Below are 25,739 nucleotides of genomic sequence, written 5' to 3' on the forward strand. Positions count from 1 at the left end.
TTTGGTTCCTTTGCTCGAGCGAGGCTTTTGTCGCTCGAGCGAGCCTTGTGTTTTGTGTCTCTTCGCTCGAGCGAGCGGTCTTGTGCTCGAGCATGCATTTGCGTCTCTTTTGGACCTGATGGTTGTCATTCTTGGCTCGAGTGAGCTTTCCTTCGCTCGAGCAAGCGAGCTATATGTTTTGGGTTTCTTCGCTCAAGCGAGCACTCTTGCGCTCGAGCGTGCTTCTGGGTTGCAGACCTGAAGCTTCACATTGTTCGCTCGAGCGACGGTTCTTGCGCTCGAGCGAGGTATCTTTGTGTCTGGTCACTCGAGCGACCAATCCTTTGCTCGAGCGAGCCTCAAGTATATCAGTTGCAGCAGCGTGTTTCTTCTTTACTTTTTCATCTCTTTTTACTTCCAAACCCTAGATCCGACTCTCTCTCTCTCTACATACACTTTCTCTCTACACATACCCTTGGTTCTTGGGTGTGTCTACCCTAATCTCTTTGTAAGAAAGGTGGAGCTTGGTATGGGCTACACTTTGATCCGAAAAAGTTGGACTTTGGAGCACTTTCAAGTTTCTTCATCTTCTCCTTTGGAATTTTAACTTCGAGGTAGGGATGATCTACTCCTTCTTATGAGTTTTAACATAAATATTTATCATTTAGTGTAGATGTTGGGATTTGGTGATTTGGGAAACTAGGGTTTGAGGTTTGTGGTATAAGAGAGGGGTTTTGTGTTTTTAAGCTCCATATGTATATGAGGTCTTGAAAATGAGGTTTTGTGGGTTTGATAGGTGAGATTTGGTCTTATGATCAATGTTTAAGAAAAGGGGGAAAATGCCCTAATTGAATTTAAATAATTAATTTATATAATTAATTGGGTAATTGTGAGGAATATGAAATTGATTTGAACATCATGAAATTGGATGGAATTGGGACTAGTTGGTGTGGTCGGTTTGATAAATCACTCACCCATGGAAAATGTGATAATTTATTTGTTTGGTAAATTCATTTATCTATTTAGAAATAACTGCTTTGGGCTATCGGTGGAGGATAGTCTTGATTGTTGTAGAACTACATGATGATTAGGTAAATTGAAACTAATCAATTGAAATATGTCATTGAATATGATAATGGGAAGAACACATTGAATATGTGCCTTAATTGATCATGGTATAAGATAAAAAGTTTAATACATTGTATATGTATCTTATTTGGGAGGAGATAGGGGATGTACTCCGTATATGATTATGTGCTTTAATACATTGTATATGTATATTGTTTGGGAGGAGATGGGGGATGTACTCCATATGTGCTTACTTGCCTTAATACATTGTATATGTATATTGTTTGGGAGGAGATGAGGGATGTACTACATATATGCTTACTTGTTTTAATACATTGTATATGTATATTGTTTGGGAGGAGATGTGGGATGTATTCCATATGTGATTATTTGCTTTAATACGTCATATATGTATATTGTTTGGAAGGAGATGGGGGATGTACTCCATAGGTGATTATATGTTTAAATACATTGTATATGTATCTTTGTTTGAGAGGAGATGGGAGAGGTACTCCATAGATAATTAAGTTGGCCGGAGTGTCCAGGGTGAAAGTCCCGAAACCTTACAAATTGAAGTGCATGAATGAAGTTGATAATTGAAGTGTTAATTACATGAGTTGTAGTCTCATCTTGAATCGTGAATAACGGAAGTATTAATGAGTTGAGTTGCAGTCTCATTTAAATTGTTTGGTTAGATAATGAACCATATTTCGGAATTGGGTTGGATAAGTGAAGGGAAGTGGATTGAAACATGTATGAAATTGTTATTAGGCTATGGGAAGGGTGTGAGTTGGTTTACAAGTGTTAACCATTTGTCAAATGTTAATATTTTAGTTATTTCTCATTTTGGGTTTAGCATGTCTCTACTGGGTTTTGGCTCACCCTACTTGAGACACCATTTTCAGGTACAAGAGACATGCCAAGTTCAAGATCTTTGCTTAGGAGGTTTTAGAAGTTGAAGACTCTGCTTTATTATCTGTTTTGTTGATTACATGAAAATGCAAGCTGAGGGCTTTACTTGTAAAAGAGTTAGAACTCTTCTTTTGTGTAACCAAGTAACAACTTGGAAAGATGTAAGCCCGCAGGGCATTCTATCATGTTTGTAAACATTTGTAACTTATATGAAATACTCTTTTGTAATATTAACTCTGATGTATGTATAGAAATGTGATTTATCTATCATGTATATAGAACTGTTGGATGTTGGGATTATGTAACATTTTGAGGGCGTTACATGATTAATTTCAATTCACCTAGTCCACATGCAATTTCTACAACAATCATAGCTATCCTCCACCGATAGTCCAAAACATATATTTCTAAACATATATACAATCTCCAAAATAGATAAACTATCCATATTTTCATAGGTGAGAGATTTCAAATATCCAACCTCACCATTTACATTCATATCTATCTATTTCTTCATCTAATACGAAAGAAAAACAAAAATCCAATTCTCGCAAGACTTTCAGTCCAATAACAATGATAATATGTGAAGGTTCCAAGATCCAACCTCAATTTCATTATTCGTTTACAAAGGGTGATGATTTCATTTTCTTTCAAAAAGACCACTTTTGTTTATTTTCCAATCCACACAACTCCAACCTTTTAAGAATTCATTCTCGTCATTTTACAAAACCAAAACCAAATCCATCATCTTTATTTTATAAACCAATTCCATTGGTATCAAAACCATAACGCAACTCAACTTCACATGATTAGTCTAAAACAATACCAATACTGTGTTACTTCTCTTTTTATTTCCTTTTGGTATAAACATAATTATACAACCCATATTAGCAAAATACAAGGATTATTCAACTTCCTCCCTTTTAAATCCATTAACTCAATAACATTAAATTAGGGCTTTCCTCCCTCTCTTCATAAACATAATAAATCATTTTTCCCAAACAACCCAACAACAAACAACTTAACAACTCCAATCACAAATATCAAACCCTAGATCCCCTTTCATGGCTTTCAAGAAAACTCATAATGAATATGGTTTTTATGCAATAAAATCTATCACATGTCTATCTATAGACAAAGTATTGGAAAGGAGCAAAGAAATCCCTACCTCTTGAAGTGAAGTGTAAACAACCCAAAAATCACCGGCGACGAAACCACGAACCACTTGGATCAATAGAAAGCCCTTGACAAGATCTACAACCTTTCCCAAAGGACCAAAGTGAAAAGATGGCTCTAGGTGAGTAGATCTGAAGATCTAAGTGCGAAAAGTTAAGTTTTAGAGAGAGAAGAGAGAAATCACGGGTTGAGAGGAAAAGAGGAGAAAAAGTAATGAGAGAAAAGTGGTCTGGCTCTATTTATACTAGTAGCAAATAGCCCAATGTCAAATAAAATAATAGGCCCAAAAACCCCCCAAGGGTAGGGCCCTTTCAAATCCCAAAATCTAAAAAAAAAAAAAACATGCACGGGTCGACCCTTTAGGTAGAAAAGACAATCTGGCACAAGCAAGGGCGGTCGACCATAGACAAGAGGGGGTCGACCCTATTTTCCAGCAACTAACACACAAATTCTGCAACATAAGAGAGTCGACCCTCCCCAGACTAGTGTCTACCCTATTTTCCAGCAACACTTCCAGAAACTTCACCAACAGGTAAGGGTCGACCCTTAGGAAGGCTGGTGTCGACCCCAGAATGGAATTTTCTAAGTCTCCAAGGAACTTTTGAAAAGAACAAGTGCGAACAATCAAACCCAACAAGTTTAAATTGATTTTCACTCACCCAAAACCAAGATACAATAACACCAAAGATCCCCAAAATAAAATAAAGGATTCAAATACACTTCTCAAAAGTTTTAAAAGGGTACAAGTGCTACATTTACACTCCTCTCAATACATTTTAACCAACCTTGTTTGATTGGACGGACTGGATAAAGGGGAATTAGAATTTATCGGACTTAAATCCTGAGACTGTGAATCCCCTGGACTATTTGGTTGAATTGGATGTGTATCCCATGTTTGTTTTCTTATAGGATTAGATGTCTGGAAATGACTATTTTTAGTGAATCCAATACTTAATTAGACGGATTGAATATGATAAATGAGCAAAAGACTATTTTACCATTTTTCAATTGTTTACTAAGTAATAGTAATATTAAACATATCTTTAATATTTTAATTATTTTTAGCTAGTTTAAATAAAAAATTATTTTATTTTATTTTTTACACAATTAAATAAATTAATTTTTTTAAAATTAAATAAACAAAATATCAATAAAAATATATGTTATTTTTTAATTAAAAGTTTAAATAAATTTATTTTTAAAAATAATAATAATTAAATAATGAAATTAAATAAAACATCTATTAAAATTTAAATAATGAAATTAAATAAAATATAAACAAAATTTTAAAATAAAACATCTATAAAATATCTATAAAAAATTATTTTAAAAAATTAAATAAATTAAACATCAATAAGAAATTAAATAAAATTATTTTATTTTTAAATTGAGACATTTAAACTTTATTGAATTTTACTAAATATAATACATAATTAAATAGTAGATGGTCAAAATGGTCATTTCACCACCTAATCTCAACAGTAAATAGTCTAATGAAAATTGTCCCACAACTTCCCCGGGATAGTATAATCCACATATGGGGGACAAGGAATCCGGCGGACTGAAAAAAAATAAACGCCGAATAAAAAGTTTTCCCCGAATTACAATCCCAACAGTGAATAGTCCCCCCCTAATCCGGCGAATCAAACACATAGGGGTTTTGTGAGGGAGAAATTGTGTGGATGTAACACTGTTCAAAAAAATAAATGAAATAAATTTTTATTTAACTGATCAAAGTAGATTAGATCGAATCCACACCATTATTATCATATATATATATATATATATATATATATATTATTAAACGTAGGTGGTGTTTGTTTTGAGGGATTGAGGGGAGGGATTGAACTATTAGTCCATCCGGACTAATCATCCGTTGTTTAGTTCAAAATTTTTGTACTAGACTATTACTCCTAAATCCATTGGACTATTGTGTCTCATTGGGGGTGAGACACAAATGAAGGGATAAAGTGGGATATGGGATTAGTTGGTGAAATGACCATTTTGACCCTCTACTATTTAATTATGTATTATATTTAGTAAAATTCAATAAAATTTAAATGTCTCAATTTAAAAATAAAATAATTTTATTTAATTTTTATAGATGTTTTATTTATTTAATTTTTTAAAATAATTTTTTATAGATATTTTATTGATGTTTTATTTTAAAATTTTGTATATATTTTATTTAATTTCATTATTTAAATTTTAATAGATGTTTTATTTAATTATTATTATTTTTTAAAATAAATTTATTTAAAATTTTAATTAAAAAATAAATTTATTTAATTGTGTAAAAAATAAAATAAAATAATTTTTTTTTAATCTAGTTAAAAATAATTAAAATATTAAAGATATGTTTAATATTGCTATTACTTAATAAATAATTGAAAATGGTAAAATAATCATTTGAACATTTGTCCTCCTCCATAATATCCTAAACAAACATAGGATTCATATCCTATACAACAAAATAATCATTTCTTGACATTTAATCTCATGACTAAACAAATATGAGATACAAATCCAGTCCAACCAAATAGTCTGTAGGCAATGTATCCCAAGACTAACAATCTAGTGGATTCCAATCCCCTCTTATCTAGTCCATCCAAACAAACACACCCGTAGTATTTTTCCCATGCTTAGGTGACATATTATAAAGGCTTACTTTTTTCTAAAAGAGTCACATCAGCATGTATGTTTTTAATTACAAATAGAGTTCTACACAAACCCAAATCTAATTTAAATTATACTAACTTTACCTATTTTATATGAATTCTATTTGACAAATATTTCTTTTCCATATATTTTTCATAATAAATTGAGATAATCCACAAAACCAATACCAAGTTTACGTTTCACGTTTTTCTTTTTAATTCTTTCAAGGGTATTAGAATTTTTTTTAATGCTAAATTGTCTTCTTTTTTTTTTTCCCTTCTTATTTTTTCGTGCATTGTTCTATACCTAGTACCAATTCTATACTATGGATTTGTCATTTAAATTTTATAGTGATTCTATACATGAAATTATACTTCATTTCCTACATTATTTTATATAATCACAACTAACATAAGGAAAAACATACACAACAATGATACTCTCGAGAAATCTCTAAATTTCAGATTTACTGCTTGAGTTACTTTTTAAATTGTTGAATAGTAAGTTCTTTTATATATTAATATCATATTACAAATGATTAATCACTTCACACATTGAGATGTACCTATCGTTTGGATGTTTTCATTATTTTTTCTTTTTGGGTTTAAATGTTGTTATGTGATTCTTAATTGGTTAGTTGTTGTTAAATTTCTTTTATATAATTGATATTTTAATTTAATTAAGAGTATTTATTTTACAATCTTATAATTTAATATATATATTGTAGCAATCCCGGTTTCAATCCTTCTTTTATGTTTAGCCACTTCGACTGGGACGGTCGGGGGTCCAGGGGGCAGCGCCCCTTGGCGGGTCCAAGGGCAGCACCCTGGCGGGGTTGAGGGGCAGCGCCCCTCAAAACAAAAATTCATAATGCATTCGAAGTTACTTGATCTATGTCCGCAATTCACCACTTTATAAGCATTTGGACACAAAAATGTTTCCTCTCTCAGCGATGTGGGACTCAAAGAGTGGGCAAAAGTGTTGTGCCAAACGACGTTGTTTGGTGTGCTTGTTGGAAGTCCCACATCGATTACAAGATACATTTTAAGGTGGACAAACTTCTATATAAGTGCAAGTGCAGAGGGTTAGCTTATCAGCTTCTATGGTTCTTTCTTGGTTTAATGGGCCATTACGAGCCGAGCTCGAGTTATAAATTTTAGTTGTGCCGAGCCAGATTTTGGCCATAGTTCCATTGGGATTTTGGCCATAGTTCCTTCGCCAAAGTTGTGTAATTTCTCGAGGGCTTTGTGGTGTATGGTGGAGATCGAGTTTCAACTCTTTTCATCTTCTCCATTTGAGCTCCGAATTTGAGGTAGGGATATCCTAGTCCTCCTTATGAGCTTTGTCTTTAAATTTTGGTATTTTGATATGTTGGAAGTTGCTGTGTAATTTTCAGAAAGTTTGGGCCTTTGTGAAATTTTACAAAAGTTGGGGTTTTAAATATATAAAACTTATATGCATGTTTGGCTTGGAGAAATGGATTAATGTTGAAACATTGATGAAAATAGAACCTTAGGGTTGTTATGTAATTTATGGGAATAATGCCTTAATTACATTGATAAATTAATTTGAGAAATTAATTTGAGAAATGAGAAAGGAAATTGAAATTGTTGGAATTGGGGGTGTACGGGGCTAAAGGATGTAGTGGGACAATTTACTACTCACCTAGTTGAAATGTTGATTTTATATCCATTTGGTGCATTTATTTTCTGTTTAGAAATAACTGCTTTGGGCTATCGGTGGAGGATAGTCTTGATTGTTGTAGACAATGCATGATGATTAGGCAAACGAAAACTAATCAATGGAATGTGTCATTGAGTATGACGGTTGAAAGAATACATTAACTTTATGTATTGATTGATGAAGTGTATAATAATTGTTTATATGCGATGAGTTGTGTTGGAGGAGATAGGAGATGTACTCCACGGTTTAGGGGAAGATAGGGGATGGACCTCTAAACTGGATGTTGTTTGGGAGAAGATAGGGGATGGACTCTGTAGATACAGCTCATATGCTTATCTATTGATATGTTGATACAGCTCATATGCTTATCTTTGGAAGTGTGATATAGCTCTTGTACTTATCTGTTGATGTGTTGATATAGCTAATATGCTTATCTGTTGTGAAATGGGAAAATGTCTAATATGAGTTACTGCCTCACATAAGTTGCTTGGCCAGGTTCTGAGCCATGGTTATGAGTTGAGAAATGAGTAAGAAATGGAAAATGAAAAGTAATATGGACTTGTATGCCATAAAACTGTAATGTGATATAAGTGGATGTATCAGTGTTGACCATCTATCAAATACTAATCTTTTAGTCATTGTTCATAGCTAGTTTAGTGTATTTCTACTGGGCTGTTAGCTCACCTTATACGGGAATATCATTTTCAGGTGCAGGTAAGATGTTACCTCCAAGGCAATAGTATGGATGGACCATCGGGAAGCAAGAGTTTCCTTATTATGCTTTATGTGTGCATGAGTGTTATTTGTAAAGCCAAGGGCTTAATATGTAATGAGCGAGACTCTATTTGTGTAACCATGCAATGTCTTGGAAAGATGGAAGCCTATATGGCACTTAATTGTTTGCTAAACAGTGAACTCTGATATATGAACTTATGTTGTTTTTTTTATATTTATTCCGCATATGAGTTGTCTTTATTGCAATATTTCGGGGCGTTACATATATATATATATATATATATATCATATAAAATCATTATATGATAATCCAATTACAACATATTTATATTTAATTTTTTAATAAATTTTATATAATTTCTATTTCTACCTATATTTATTTTCCAAATGAATATAAAAGAAAATTAAATAGTTCGAATTACTTTTAATTTTATGTTACTAATTCTTCTTCTAATTTAACTATTACTTCTTTTTGGGCAAATTACATATACCCCCTCGAGGTTTAGCAAAATTACAGATACCCCCCTGAGGTTCGAGAAATTACAGATACCCCCCTGAAGGTACTATTTGCATAACAAATTAGGGGGTAAATTGTTATGAAAATATAAACCTCAGGGGGCAATATGTTATGAAAATATAAACCTCAGGGAGCTATCTGTAATTTCTGAAACCTCAGGGGGGTATCTGTAATTTAGCTAAACCTCGAGGGAGGTATATGTAATTTGCCCCTACTTTTTTTTTAATATCAAAATAAGTATTTATTTTACTATTTTATAATTTAATATATATCATACAAAATTATTATATGATAATTACACTTTTATAATACGGTAGAACTAAAATTATCAAAATACATAAATAATTTAACTAAAATTAATATATATATATATATATATAAGTATTTGAGTAACAATTTTATAAAACGATAGCACTAATATTATCAAAATAAATAATTAAAATTATACTTTAATTTTAATTTTAACTTTAAATTAAAATTAATATTATTATTTTATAATACATTGTACTATCAAATATATATATATATATATATATATTTAAATATAATGTGGAGTATACGGGGTTAACGGCTAGTTATAAATATTTTTATTGATTGATAACACCGTTTGTAATTCTCAAGATTTCAATTGAATTGAACATTGAGTAATGTTAGAGATTCCAAATATTTCACTAAATATTCTATCAAATATCTCACATGAGAGTGGGATGTGGGTCCCACACCTATCTAAAATATTTGGTAAAACATTTGAAATTTTTAGCATTTTTCCTGAACATTTGATTTGTACAACGGATCAAATTGGATTTTATTGATAGAATCAAGAATTTTATTTCATTATTAATTACATTGAAAAATTCACGGCAAATAAGCCCTCTATAGAAATATGATATAATTTTTAAATTTTTAAATATATTTATTGTTTTATTCTTAAAAGACAAGACTAAAATATTAAAACATTTAAAAATAAAAATAAAAAAAGGGAGCTTTTTTTATAAGTCCTCTTTCTAAGAATTTTATTTCATCCAACCTATATTCTTTTTGATTATTCTATTAGGTCCTATTTGAAATAAGAAGACCAAAACACCCCCAATCTCTCATGCCCCCACTTAATGTTGATATTTAATGTTGATTGTTAGTATGTTTTGGTAGTTCCTATACATCAGGATGTCGACCGTCATTATATTCATATTAATTTGAAATAAATTTTTGTTATTGTGTTGTCAATTATATAATGTGAATAAATACATGGGACTAAGTGGGTTAAAAAATTCTTTCATGGACTTCTTGGGTTAGAACATTTATAAATGGGATTTATCAATAAAAATCTCAAAAAAAAGAAAGAAAGAAACTCTCTGATAAGTCTCATTCACAAAATTCAAAATCCATCTAATTCCAAACAAAACACTTCCTCCAATCAGTCCTATATATTTTTAATCAAAAATGCTTGGGACTGTCTTTTTTTGGAGAACCCCACAACTCCTTTTAGATCTCAATCATTGATGTATGTGTAGGGCCCACTCACCATCAATGGTTGAGATCCAAAGGGGATTGTGGGGGTCTCCAAAAAAAAAAGGTCTCGATCATTGTTGATTTTTAATTGTTACAAAAAAAATCTTATTGTTCTTAAAAAAAAATTTAAAGACGCTGTTACATCTCACCACCGTCGGACTTCCGTCAGACAGTCATCGGAGACTCACCAAAATGTTCAACATCACCAGGAAGTTGCCAGAATATCACCGGAATTCGCCGAAATGTTCTGAACGTCACCGGAAATTGTCGGAATGTCTAGAATGTTCACTGAACGTCAAGAATATCGCTAAAGACTCACTGAAATGTCTAGAGTATTGCCCAAAAAAAAAAGAATAATAAATTAAGAAATTAAGGTGAAAAAATATAGCAAAATGTACTAAATATTGATAAACTGAAAGAAGAAAAAACCTAATAACAACAAACAACCACAATGGGAAAAAAACATATGGTATTTTCAATTTTTGTTGGTCTTAACAACCACCTATTGCATGATCATCATTCAAACACATAATAAAAATTAATTTGGTAAAAACATAAATAAATGTTTAAAAGATTTATCAATTTTACAAAATTTTATCTTTGATAGGCAGAAATAATTTTTAAAAATTTAAAAATATTTTTTTGACATTTATTTTTGTCAAATTAATTTATATTTCATCAAATTGACGATTTTTCCTTGAAATGAAGCAATGGTATCTTCAATTGTCCTTATTTGGAGCAAGATTCAAAATTCGTGGTCAAATATGTCACAATTGAAAAGTCATGGACCAAAATGACACGAGCCCCAAACTATAAGGACTGTTAGTATAATTTGCCCTTAATTTTTCTTAGAGTACTTAAAATGTGGGGATGCTTGGAGAATCTTACTAAAGTAATGGTTCTGATGGTAAGTCCACGAAAGATCTTAATGCTTTGTCTTAGACAAAGCTGGAGGAGAAAGAAAAAGGACTTTGTTAACTCCTAAAAAACAACTCTATGGCTATTATTTAATTTTAAATATGATAGTGACATAGAGTAACGGTAAGTCTTAATGTAATCAAAGACTTAATATTGTAGGACATTTACTCTCAATTGTGAATATTGTCTAAGAACAATATTGCGGATCCACTAACTACTTAATGATATATAACTGAGAAGGTCAAATAGAAAATAGTGGTCGCTAAACAAAATGTTTGACCAGAGAGCAAATGAGGAAAAGTTCATTGAATGAAATGTGATTAAAGCCTATTAATTCCAAGTCGTTATAATGGCAACCCAACCTACCTAACTGGAGATCCCAAGATCTAGGTTCAAAGGGACAACCGAATCATGGATGACTCACTAGAAATCACTAAAGGAGTCTATCTCCTATCCATTTCTATGATGAAAGTGATATCTGCAACATGTGTTACATGCAAAGGACTTAGGATAAGCTATGTTTTTAATGATTACTTATATCTTGAAAAACTTATAGGGGCATCTTTCAAGAAGAGTGTTTTAAGGGCCTCAAAATAAGAATCACTTATATGAGTGTGAAGGGGTCATTTCTATGAGAATTGATAGGGCTGAATTCTTTAAAGCACTCATGAATCTAAGAATTGCCCAATGCCAAAATGGGCACAAACGAAAGAACCAAGCTGTGTTCGGAGATATTTTGTGTGAATTCTATTGTCTTGACTTACATAAGCATCTGAACAATTCAAGGCATCATGTCCACCGATTAGCTAGTAACTCCGATATTCTTTCACTAAGGAATGTTCAAGGCCAAAAACTACTTATCCTAGTGCAGGATATTTCGATTTTGTACTCTCTTTTGTTAGTATTTGCATTTCATTTGCATTATGTCGTCAATTTCATTCATGTGGGGGATTGCTGAAAATTTTTGGGAGTGAATGGAATTAGATTCCATTCGAACGAAAGGGTGCAACCTTTCATGGTCTCTCTTCATATGAAAGTGTGCGACTCTAGAGTCATGACCTTTATAAATGGCCATTTATACTTCTATAAATACCATCCCTATGACATTCATTTGTAAAGCAAGTGTTAGGATTCATACATATGTCATAATCAAGTATAAAAGAGAGAGTGCATAACGCAAATTAGTTCGTTGTATATACAGAAAGTGCACAATTTCTGTGTGGGGTGATCGTTGTATCGTGGAGGCAGGACATCCATTAATCGCAAGTACCAAAGGCGAGGGCAAATTTCTGTCATAAAGACGCAATGTTCAAACACTGACCTCAGTCACAATCTGAATTAAATTTACAAAATTTCTATACGAAATTTTTTGTGTTTTATTTTACTATTTATTTGCATTCAATTAATTTTTCTGAAAATATTTTCCTACGGAAGGTTATAGTTCAGCTCTTCTCATTTGCTTTCCTCCAAACTTGGACTCCAAATATTTTCTCTAGCCAATGTCTTTTTCTTCCCAAACATTCTTGGCAACCAAACTTGTGTTTTGTATTACATCTCATCTTCTTCTTAGAAATTGTAAAGCGAATCGCTTTCTTTTTAAGAATACTAAAATTGAATAGAATATATATTAATTGACCGAATTTTTTAGAAACAATGTTCACTAACAAATTTTACAAAATTTTATCCTTTCATATATTTTTTTGATCAATTTAATTTGTGTCATTTAATATTATCAACCATCATCCCATAGTGTACATGCCACACGCCTAGTTGTCCATTGAATATTGATGGATAAACTTCAGGCTTCTATGAGGATGAATCTCTTTAAGATAAGATTATATCAGATCTATTATTACAAATTAAACTTTAAATATCCATGCACTCATAAATCGCATATATTATTTAACAATGGATATAAGATTGGAGAAGTTATAAACCTAAAACATTTATTAAAAAAAAATTAAGACTAGACACAACGCTCGAAGAAATTTAATCTAGAACATTCAAATTTACAAACTCTTTAACATCGGATTTCCAGTTGATAAATTTTTGGTCATGAGCTGCAATCTATTTCTTCTTGTCCCTTCATTGGAGTTTCTTTTCATCACTTTATTCTTGAATCATCTCTAATATGTGATCATCCCAAGCAACCCCAAACAACCCCATAATGCAAATCTAACTTGAAGTCGACCCACCCCAACTCCATGGTTATCCCACCCAACTCACACTCCTTCCTTGTCAATTTCATTCATCGGACGTCGTACGGTGTTTATTGTGAAAGATGCATATCCTTCTCCTTCACGTGTATTATTAAATTTGTTCATTCAATTCTCAATCATACTTTGCGCGTACTCAATTTATTCATTTATTGAGGGTTATTTGATGTGAAATGATAAAATGTTTAGTTATAAATTAAGTAAAAATGATAAAAATTTATCTTATTTTGTCTATTTTACTTCTCATCAAAAGTGATGAGATTTGCTGATAAACAAATTAATTGATTATAAAATTTTCATAATATCAAGATTGTCTATCAAAATCAAAATTAGAAAGAAAAAAAAAAATCTCATTCTTGTTTTTTTTTTTTTTTTTCATATGCTTTACTTTCTTAATCATTCTAGTAGTAAGAGTACATAATTATTCTCATTCGTAATAATTATTATTTACTTGTTATGCTAAACCAACTAATAATTACTTCTTTATTTTTATACAAAATCTCATTATGATTAATAACAACGAGCCTTACGTTTACAAGTAATAAAATCACATTAAACACATTGTATATACTAAATTTGTTGAATGATACATACCAATTTTATGATGAAAAGTATATCACTTAAAATATATGTGAATAAACTTTATAAATATTAATAATTAATATTATAAGATTTTAGTGTATTTTTAATTTAAAAATACACCGAATTGTAATTGTGACGTACAATTATGATCAATAATAATGAACCTTACATTTAGAAGTAATAGAATTAGAACCACAATCGTATATATCAAATTTGTTGAATAATATACTAAGTTTATGATGAAAAGTATATCACTTAATTTATGTAAGAGCATATTATATACATCTAGTTTGTTGGATGATTCATAATCTACTGTGAATGTTTCACACTTAAATTTGGGATAAGGTTGGAATGTTGACAATTGACTTATTAACATATTGTACTCCTTTGCCATCTTGTATTTTGTGAGTTTCCAAAATTTGTTTACATGTATTTATTTTATTCAATTGAAAGGAGTAATAAAATCATGCACAGTCAGTATGCCTTTCGAATTTCGGCTAGAGAACACTGCAACCACCATTTTTGAATTATTGTATCATATAATTTTGTTATAGTCATTTATAAAATTGAAAAAAAATTAGGTGCCAAAAATAAAAATCATATACTTGTTTGATATATACATAAATATTTTTAAATAAATAAATATGTTTGTTGAGTTGGCAAATGCGGTAGCTGGTTGTGGGATAAGCATAGGTGGTAGTCAAAGGGTTGCCTAAAGTTATGAGAGGGTTCCCTTCTCGATGCTAGCATATGATATGGTTCCTTCTCAGTGCCAACTTAGTTGGGATCGAGGTAGTGTTCCGTGATGCTCTTTCACTTCCTCTCCCTTTTATTGATGTATCATAGTTAATTTGACTTGGTGGGTGATACCATCTTTTTTGCTTCCTGATATTAGGTGAGGGCAAAGTTAGAATCTCTTGATGGTATAGTGCCTCCTAGCCATGGTTTTTTTTATTAGCAGTACAGCCATGAAAAATGTGCGGTTTTCAATGGAACACCAGGTTATTTTGTGGTGTAATCAACTTGTAGGGCAGGTGAGTAGAATTTCTTTAGAACCCATTTTAAATTCCATCATGGACAATTCTGAGTTTTATGATCTTATCTCAGGCGTCCCACACTTTACTTAGTCTGGTAGACCCTGAAGCAGGTCAACCATTTTCTGATACACAAAAAAGACTTGCAGCATTCACAAAGATGCTTCATAGTGGGATGCCACTGAGTTCTAATTGGTTGAGACAATCACTATTACCTCAACAGGCAACCCATGATCCCGTTCAAGATGGAAAAAAAATTACTGATACCATCAATTTCCACTATCTTTCTATGCAGAACAAAGCTAATGTCTTGTTCTATGTTGTATGCTTAATTTTCTTTTGAAAGATAACGGCAAGCTTGCTGAAGACATTTTTTTGATTATGTCTTGGAATTCATAGTTCAGCAAGTTTGGAATTTTGGAGCCTAGGGGAATTTTGGCTTTTTTTTTTTTTTTTAACTATGCATGCTAGTCTATGTTATGCTTTTCATTTTAAGGTTTTCAGTAAGTTGCATCAATTTGCAACCTGCTTTACCATAAATATTGAATTTGATGTTGGCTTTTAAGTTCTTGCTTAGCAGAAAAAACTCTGTCATGCGGTTTTGACTATGGCATAACTACTAATGTATATACAAGAAATAACAATCTTCCATTTTTACTTGCCTGAATTTGACCCAAATCTGTTGATTTTTTAGGCTCTTTAATTATTGGAATATTCATTTCTAATTTATCTCATATTATGATTCCAGTAATTGATGACCAAATAAATGGTCACCTTTGACATGTTAGTACCAATATTTGGAAATTGTTTTATCATACTAAAAATAAAATAAGAAATTAAGATAATGAGTAAGATTTCATGGCAAAAACTCTTTAGCACATGATGATGATGATTGGTTTCGTGGGGCTTGGCGAGAGTGCACTAGACCAAATTCTTCAGAGAGGTTCATTCTTTGTGGTGACTCCAATGGAGGAAAATGCTGGATCTCTGCACAGAATGCTAATGATGTGAGTCGATTGTGGGAGAAAAGTTATTAGGAGTTTAGAGGTGTCACTTTTAATGTTAAATCAAATAGATTGGTTGGAATATTCTTCCTTTCATCTATCATGAAGGAAAAAATCCTTGAGCTTACTGGAAAATCCTTTGAACAATCTTGTATTTTAATTTATTTTTTATAAAATGATAAACATATCCCAACGGAAAGTGAAATCTGTTGTGTCGTGACATATAACCATCGCTTGGAGGTCAAGAGTCATAGCAGAACTATTGGTTCTAGCTTAATATCAGCATGTCAACTACATTGTAATTTTATGGAATTTTTTATGGCTCATTTCTATTTTTGTGGACATGAAGCTATTTGTTTTCTACTCCTCCTCCTTCCTTTTAAATATTGGGAACTACAAAGTTTAGAGAAGATAACAATTTAAGTTGTGATACTTGCAGGATCTCAAGGGCATACACTGTCTGCTTGTCCCAGTAATGTTCGTTGGACTGATGATGGCCTTGAAAGGAACCTATATATTCAGACATCTACTATCACTGTTTTAGCGATGGATGGTAGAAGGCGGTGGTTAGACATTGAGAAACTGGTGAGCTTGGTCAAAGTTGTTCTTTTGTGGTTTAAAATTACAGAACCTCAATTCACTCATTTTTAATCTTTTTCTTAGGTTAGATGTTCAACTGTTTTTAAGAGCTTCTTTAATCGTATTCCCTGTTCTTTTCATGGCTCAAGCTTTCGGGCAAAGTTTGAGACAAAGGTGTGGGTTGAACTTGCTCACTGAATTTACATCTACAAGATTTTGAACTTAGCTTCAGGATAAATTTCATCTTTTTGGAAATGGAATATGTTCATGACAATTCATAATAGTTCAAGGTTTTTGAAACTATACCTCTCCAGGTTCCTTCTTGCATCCTTTTAGGTGTTCGTTTGTTGTGCATTATTTCTTTGCTACTTTGCTTTTATTTATGAATTTCCAAGCCAGGATTATACAGCTCACAGTTTGATTTGAATGATTAGGGGTCCAATGGGAAAGGCCACTCTGTACTTGTTACAAATCTTGTCCCATGTTCTGGGATTAGATTACATCTTTGGCCTGAGAAAAGAAAATCAGCATCAGACTTGCCTGTTCGTAAAAGGGTTCTAGAAGTGACACAAAAAATGGTGCACATTCCATCAGGACCAGCACCAAGGCAGGTACAAAATGTTGTACTTATGATATCCAATCCACTCTATGGGAGTGCTTAATTCTTGTGTAGGTTAGTTTCTTGTTGTTTGTGTCAGCTCCAGTGGAAGTGATTATCAATGTAAATAACATGAATTTACACTGATTAAAAAAGACAAATAAGAGAAATTTACACTGATTTGTGACGTTGTGAGTCTGAATTGCTATCTGAGTGTGGTTAGAGTAGCAGATTTTAGTAAGTTGGTTTGTTTGACATGCTATTGTAGCTGATTTTTTTGTTTTTGTTTTTGTTTTCTAGATTGAACCACGTAGTCAGACTGAGCAAGCTCCTTCATCAGCTGTATTTTTTTTGGCTCCTGGGGATATGCATGGTTTCAGATTCTTGACCATCTCAGTTGCACCTAGTCCGGCATTGTTTCTTTAATTTCGTCTGTTGTCTCACGTGTGTTCTCCATTTCATAGTACCACAAGTATATATGCATCAGAAGGTTTCGTGAAACCTTTTGGCTGCTTGTTTTTGTTTATATCAGAAAAATTCTGGCATAAATTCACCGTAGTTAATTTTCCAAAGCAATCTCAGAAATCAAGGCAATGCATATTATTTGAAAAACATTGTTTGTAGCATGACTTTCTCTTTAATATTGCTAATGCAATTGCCATTCAAAAAGCTAATAGTGTTAGAGCCAGTTTCCTAAAGACTGGAAATGCGCTGATGTTTTTTAAATACACAAGTTTTGTGTTGAGTGGCTGTGTTGTTGTTGTTTCTTTTTCTCTTTCTTTTCTTTTTTTCCCTGTTGCTAAATGAATTTCTATTTTCTAGTATGATAATATTCTCATTATGCAGTAATCTTTGTTTGTTTTGAGGAGTCTCATTTTCTCATCCTGTATGCATGTTATATTGTGATACTATGTTGATCATACAGATTTTATATCCTATGTATCTGCTGTATCTTTTAAATGTTACTTCTGCTGTTGTTGAATGTGATAAGCATCTCTTAGTTACTTTTGAAAGAGGTTTAAGTTGAGAATGTATGCATAATAACTTTCGGGCCCTCAGACTGTTTCAGGAAGGCCTCCACCTGCTGCTTCCATGGCAGTTGGACAATTCGTTAGTCCAAAAGATGGGGAATTAGAGTTGTCACCTCAATTGTTGCTTCTCTCAACTTATTCTTCAAAGGTCAATACTTCCATAAAGCAGCTTCTAGGCATGTGATTTCATCTGGATTATGTAGTTTTATTCATCTACTGGCGGCTTCATTACTTAAATTTTGCACAGGACGTAATATTGGAGGAGGACCATCCTCTTGCTTTCAATATGTCATTTGCTATTAGCTTAGGGCTTCTTCCTGTTATACTATCTCTGGAAACTACAGGATGTGGAATAAAAAAATCTGTACTCCCGTTGAAGAGGCTGGAGATCTGGAGAATGGCTGTAAGGCTTTCTTTATGTATTTATTTTCCATGAAGTCAACCTGATTTCAGACATGGATTATATATATTAATTTCTGGAATATAATGAACATAAGCAACCTCATTAAGGTTTTCCTGTAGTTGATGATCTTGTATAATTTGCACATAGTTGGATTGCATTGAAATTTTACTTCTCAAAAAAAGAAAAAAAAAAAAAGGCTTTTCTGATTGTCAGGTTTTCATACCCTGACGACATCATCCTCTTGTGAAGAGTGAAAACATTGAAAAGATGGTTTTCTGAACTTAAAATTTACATATGAATTTTCCATTTGTTGAGTGGTTTGAGTTTTAAAAGGTGTTTTAACATTGACATTGACACAATAAACCTGTCAGTTGATGGCAGTTTCTTAAATGATAGGATTTGGACTTACTAGTATGAATCTAAAAACCTCAACTGAAGGTTCGGGTTCTTTTGGTATTTTGAATATTGTATATCTTCTTCGGTTTGATTTAAATTTGGACAATTGGGGCATCATTATTCTTCTTTTCAACGTTTAGCTTAAAAAATTATGATCTCTGGATTTCCTTACAATCAGAGTATTTTTTTTTTTTTCATTTCTTTTGAACAGGTTTTTGTTTTCTATTTTTGTTAAGGGTAGATCTTTCCTGGTAGCAGGACTTTGCAAACTGCACTGTTTCCCACCTGTAGCACTTGCTTGGGATGCTACATCAGGTCTTCACATATTTCCAAATTTGTATTCTGAGACAGTTTATGGTGGATTCTTCACCAGTACTCTGGAGTTCAACTCGGGTCTGAGAAGATACCGTTTTGTTACTAGTATTGTCATCTAATCTTTAATAAGTTTCCTGTCCTGTAATAACCATACAATAATGGATTCATACAATTCATGGTTCTATTTCTCTAATCTTAAAAATTAAAGGTTTTGATTTTTGCATTATGTGCAGGTGGATCCACATTGTTCATATAAAGCGAGTGTGGCTGTCCCTATCACTGCTGCAGCCAAAAGATTTTTGCTTTTGTACGATTCAGAGGTGAAGATTTCAACAGCCCTAATATGTTAAAATATCTGCATTTTCAGCATTAAGTTCGCTTATTGGGATCTGTTATGCATTTGGCACTTGGATTGCATCACACTTTTTCATGTATTGCTTCAAAAGTTGTGTTCTATACATAAAACATTACTGATCATATTAATTCCCATGATGTGTGATGTTTGCAAATCTCATGTTTCAGAAGTATGATATTTCTATCTACACTGTTGGCATGAAGCCAAAAGGCATTAACTTAGTGAACATTTGGCAAAGAGTTTAAGGAATGAATTACAATCACTGTTTTACCTCTTAGTTTTTAGTATTTCCAATTAGGTGCAACAATATGAAGTTATTGTTTTCTGTTTTTAATACAAACTGTACAATAAAATATTTCTATAGCACAATCACCTGATAATCAAGAAACTTCTCTTCAAAAAACTGATAAACATGAAAATATAATGTTTTAAGGATGCAATATCTAAGAACTATTTAACTTGTAACCTCTGATTTGGCATGACATCTTGTAGAAAGGAATCACTTGCACAGTCTGAGAAAAATGGGCAACGGATCTGCAGAAGAGAGAGAGAGAGAGAGGGGTTGTGTAGGCTGTCACTGTTGTTCAGAAATATACAGGTGGGTTTTTGGTCCTTTTACTTATGCATGTCCTTATAGACAAAATGTTATAGAGGGTGGACTTCTGACCAAATAAAATTTTATTTTGGATAGGTATATAAAATTTAAATTAAATATAAATACTTTGTAAAAAAATAATTTCATGTTAAATAAAAAAATTAAATATAAACTAATATTAAGACATCAATAGGATAAACAAAAATTATAAAATATAAAAGAAAATTAATTTGATCAGTGCGATGTACATAATTAAGTACATTCTGTCTTATTTATTTATTTGTATATCGAGATATTTTTTTTTCAAATATCATAATAATTAAATTAAAATATCAACTATATACAAGAAATCTGACAATGACAAAACTAAATATATTATGAAAAATAAGTATTTCTTAAATAGAATCCATATAAAATTGGTCATTATAAATTGAGTTTGTGTAGAACTTTATATTTAAATGGAAAAGGGATGTTAATATGGTTTTTTTTTTAAAAGTAAGTATTTAGAATGTGTCACCTAAGTAAGGGAAAAAATACTACTTTTATATATATGATATATATTGCAATTTCCCCTTGTTAATATGCTTGATTCTAAGGCTTGTACTATTGAGAGGGTATAAAAATCACTGCAGTAACTATATGAGTCTACGTGTACGACAATTATCAAATCCTAATAAAACAAGATTTGTGGTGGTTACTGTGCCCACTATTATGCATCCAAATGGGCCTATTTCGGTGTCAATTTTGATGATCTAAATCGTTCACATTTTAGAGTATATCGAATAAAATATACCTGCAAAAAATTAATTTAATTGGATATCGTTAACTTTTCATTCATCCACATTTGTATCTACAAAAATAAATGACAATTGTGATTTAAAGTATTAAAATGAATACAAATGTGTGTGGATGAAAGGGTTAATGATATAAATTAACTTGATTTTTTGTAGGTATATTTTACTCAATGTACTCTAAAATGTGAACAGTTCGGATCATCAAAATGAGCCTCGAAATGAGCCCATTTGGTTGCACAATAGTGACTGCTATGCCCCCAATACAGCAGCCACCCCAAATCCAATAAAACACTACAATTATGTATGAAGAAGTTTTCATCGTGAGATGAGTTTGCATTAATATAAAGGTCTTAAGCAACTGAAAATTGTTTGAGAAAAGACTTTTAGAACACTCAGACTACTTGTTATGTGATGACCGAGTGTGCTACTCGTTTTGTTTTCCTCGTTTAACTTTGGGTTTGTCTTGTTGGGATGTTGGGTTGACTTGGAACCTTGTTAACTAATTGGGTTTGTTGCATTCTAGAGTTTTCCTCAAAATTTTTGCTCTTGTTTATTTCGGGGTTGAATTTCACTCGTTTCGAAGGATGCGAGGTCGGTCTAGGGTGCCTAGTGTTGTGAAGAGAAAATTCTGTGTTTGAGGCCAGGGCCACACGTGTGGAGCCTTGGGCCGCACGTGCCGGATGGGAGGCCACACGTGCAGTGAGGGAGGAGCTTTCTGGGTTACATTCTACATAAAAGGCACGTGAAGGGGAAGGTGCGAAGTGAGCTGCGGGGAGGGACCACCGCACGTGCAGGAAGACGCTCGGCACATGCGGGAGACGGCGCCGCACGTGCGGGCCCCTGTGCAGTCCAAAAATCTGCTTCTTTTTCTTTTCTTGGGCTGAGTGTATATCATCATACACATCTCTCTCTCTCTCTCTCTCTCTCTCTCTCTCTCTCTAAAACCCCTTTTCTCCTCCATCTCTCTACATTTCCTACACCAAAACACTTAGAACTCTTGATCTTTTTGGATCTATTGCATTTCTAACCTAAGCTCCTTCATCAAAGTTGAAGAGCTCCTCTAGAGCTACATTGTGTGCGGTGAAGATCTGAATTCGTCACCGTTGATTCTAAGGGGTTTCATCTCTTTTCTCACCAAGAACTTGAGGTAGGGAATTACTTAAAGTTATATATATGTTTTGCAAGTTTTTGGTTGATTTTGAGAGTTCTCCTTTATTTATTTTGAAAATTGGTTTTTGGCTCAAGAAATTGATGGTCTTGTAGAAGAAATCCATATTTTGTTCTTTTTAAAGATTTTCTTGAAATGTTGAACCAGATGGGTTTGAGAATGATGTATTTAGTGAGATGTTGCAAAGAGACGAGGAAATGTTGGGGTTTTGTGAAAAACCTAAAAATTGGGGGTTTTGGAAAAATGTGGGGATTTATAGATTTTTCTTGGGTTAAATGAAAAAGTGAGTGAGAATTTTATATTGTTGTTGATTGTGATAACTTCTTGATGTATAAGGATTTGGAGACCATACTTGAATTTATTGTTAAATGCATACATATACGTAGTTATGAATTGGCACATTGTTGAGTTCCATGAATTATGAGAATTGTGATTTGGTAAGGTTGCTACGTGTTGATAAATTTAATCAAACATGTGGCATTTTGTGAATTTAATGTTGAATGGGGGAAAATGGGAATTGTGGTTAACATTATGTTGTTGTTGAGACACTTAAAGATGGAGAATTGTTATGAAGCATTGTTAATTTTTACATTACATCCTCTTTCAATTGATAATTATACATTTTGAATTTGAATTATGGAAAAGCTTCCATTGGGAAAAGAATATGTTTGAAATGGGAATTATTGAAATGTTTTGGGGTAAATACGTTGGTAAGTCCGGATAGGAAGTGTAGATGAAATGGATTAAGTTGGCCTAAGTGTTCGGGGTGAAAGTCCGAAAACACGTGCGGAGGAGGTACCACTTCCCTTCTTGTTAGCAACCGGTAAAGTGGGGTTTTTGGTAGTGCTAGTTAAGCCTACTTGTAGACACCAATCTAGGGATTACCTGAGTCGTATTACCGCCCCATTGAATAAAATTATATGTTTTATTATTGTTGAGATTTCAAGTTACTGTTGAACATGGTGGATTGTAACAGCGCCCGCGGAGGGGGCCCTCGCTACTACAGTTCGGACTCTCGATTTTGTTGTCACGGTTCTTAATCTTGAACCAAAGAGTCCAAATCTGGCAAATCGTTTTGAGAAACAGATTTGTTGAAAAAGTAGTGCCAAACATGGACTGCTTTGCCAGATACAGAGTCGCCACCTAAATATTTTTTAATGGGAGAATTTAGGAAACCCTGACTCGGTGCCGAAGGCCACATGTCCGTCATCACCGGAGTTCTCTCGGCTCGGGAGCTAGGGTACGATCGGGGAAGGTCAGCTATGAGCACCCCCTTTCGCCCGGTTCGAAGACCGACCTCTACTAACCGTGATATCCGTTTTTGAAAACTTTATGTGTTCTTATTCCAATTGTTAGCCTAGAATTACTATGTTATGCACGCAGTAAACAAGTATAGACTAGATTGCCTAATTTGGAAATAAACATTGCATATCCGTTTGCTTTGGAAGACTGTTTTGGAATTTGCTACTCGCAAGTAGGCTAAAATACGGATTTCAACGAGTCTTCCCAACTCAAGCAATCCAACCTTCAACCACAGGCAATCAGGCAGTTTATCACATAAACATTTAGCCGCATGGCAAGCATACTGTCATGGCAACACTCACACGCATGCGATATGCTAAAACATGAAACATACTTACATCGTACTCCGTGCCAAAACAGAGAACTCATTAGTAATCAATGCATGATCCAAGTCCATGTTTTAAATGTCTAATGCAACACATACAGGATGCATTTAGAATAGGCTCGGCTAACCTAAGCATGGCATATGAAATGTAGTCAATTGATGCACGTATTCAATTTGGAATTGAAATACAAATGCAGTTAGCATGATGTACCGAGCCTGATGCATGCAGTACAAATGCCTGAATGCACGCATGCATTGCATAAGGTATGCTAACTTAAACGTGCCCTAATACTAACCATCAAAGCAGGTAAGTAAAAAGGAAGAAAGAAGTGGGGATTGGAAGACATACACATCACTCACACACACTTATTACAGATTTGCCCTCACTCGGAGGGACCAAATAAATATTACAAATTAATTAACTACGCAAGCTAATTAAATATTACAAATTAGTTAATTTAATCTAAGAAAAACAGTAAACCGCCTCGGGGGGAGAGCCTGATGCAATGCGCGCTCGGTCTTGCTCGGAAATGCACCGCCATGCATAGGCTACCTCTGTTTTCCTTCCTTTGCTCCTCTGGAGGCTATCAAAACCTCAGGACTGCTTCCTTGGACATTGGAGGACACCACCGGCTGGATGGGATTGCCACCAGCAGTGTGGTGTGGTCACCGGCACAAAATAAAGCTATCGGCTGGTGATTTACTGTCGGTCGGCAATATATACTGCCGATCGGCAAATAAAGCCTGCAGAACCTGCAACTCACAGCAACAAAGGGCAAGGCAAAGCATGGCAGCACAATTCAAGGCATGTATGCACCAACCATGTCCCTTATCATGGTAATGACTCAAAGGGGCATGTGTCTCGATTCTCGGACCACCAATCACGCATTTCCATGCATGATGGCCCAAGTGATCAAGTGTGCAACTTTCATGTCAAATGAAATGCAAACCAATCAAACAAACCAAGGTCCAATTCCCATCACTAAGTCAAGGAACAAGGCATGTATGCAAGATGCAATGCAACCTAGGCATACAAGCTAAGGATGCAACATGGCATGGCAACAAACTTATGCAAGCATACAAGCAAACATGAGGCAATGCAAATGGATGGCAAGATGGACTTAGACATGATTTAGGCGGCTCTAATAAGGCCCAAAACAGTAGCCAAAATGACCAAAACAAAAGAGCAAAACACATACACATATGCACATAATTAAGGGCCAACACTTAGGCACAAATTGGACAAATCTCAAGCACACTTGTGTAACAAGCCCGCGGGGGACCTCGCTACAGCTCGGACTCGACTTTCGCAGTCACGGTTCTAAATCTGAACCAAAGAGTCCAAATCCGGCAAATCGTTTTAGGAAAACTTATTTTTGAAAGAAGTGCCAAACATGGACTGCTTTGCCAGATACAGAGTCGCCACCTAAATATTTTATTTTGGGAAATTTAGGAAACCCTGACTCGGTGCCAAAAGGCCACGTGTCCGTCATCACCAAAGTTGCCTCGGCTCGGGAACTTGGGTACGATTGGGGAAGGTCACTTCGTGAGCACTCCCGATCGCCCGGTCATAGACCGGCCTCTACTAACCATGATATCAATTTTTGAAAACATTGTGAGTTCTTATTCCGGTTATTAGCCTAGGTTACTATGTGATGCTCACAGCATATAAGTATAGACCGGGTCGCCCGAATTGGAACAAAACATTTCATGTTTGTTTTTGAAAATGGTTTGCTACCCGTAGGTAGGCTTGAAACATTTTGATGATTCATTCCAATTTAGATAACCCAACCTTCACCCACAGGCATTCAGGCAGATATATCAGATAAGCACATAGCCTCATGGTAAGCATGCTATCATGGCATTCATTCACACGCATGCAAGGAT

At 33.5% G+C, this 25,739-nt stretch overlaps 1 long non-coding RNA gene and 1 pseudogene across 1 annotated transcript; both read left to right on the forward strand.

Annotated features, from left to right (window-relative positions):
• Positions 1-6,885: 6,885 nt before the first annotated feature.
• Positions 6,886-8,441, forward strand: LOC114288259 (uncharacterized). Its single transcript, XR_003638173.2, has 2 exons — positions 6,886-7,105; positions 8,185-8,441. It is a non-coding gene; the product is annotated as an uncharacterized LOC114288259 (long non-coding RNA).
• A 2,658-nt stretch (positions 8,442-11,099) lies between these two features.
• LOC114288278 (uncharacterized) lies at positions 11,100-19,736 on the forward strand (annotated as a pseudogene).
• Positions 19,737-25,739: the final 6,003 nt, after the last annotated feature.

This window comes from Camellia sinensis, chromosome 12, assembly GCF_055761805.1.
Source record: "Camellia sinensis isolate YWXY chromosome 12, ASM5576180v1, whole genome shotgun sequence".
NCBI classification, from domain to species: Eukaryota; Viridiplantae; Streptophyta; class Magnoliopsida; order Ericales; family Theaceae; genus Camellia; species Camellia sinensis.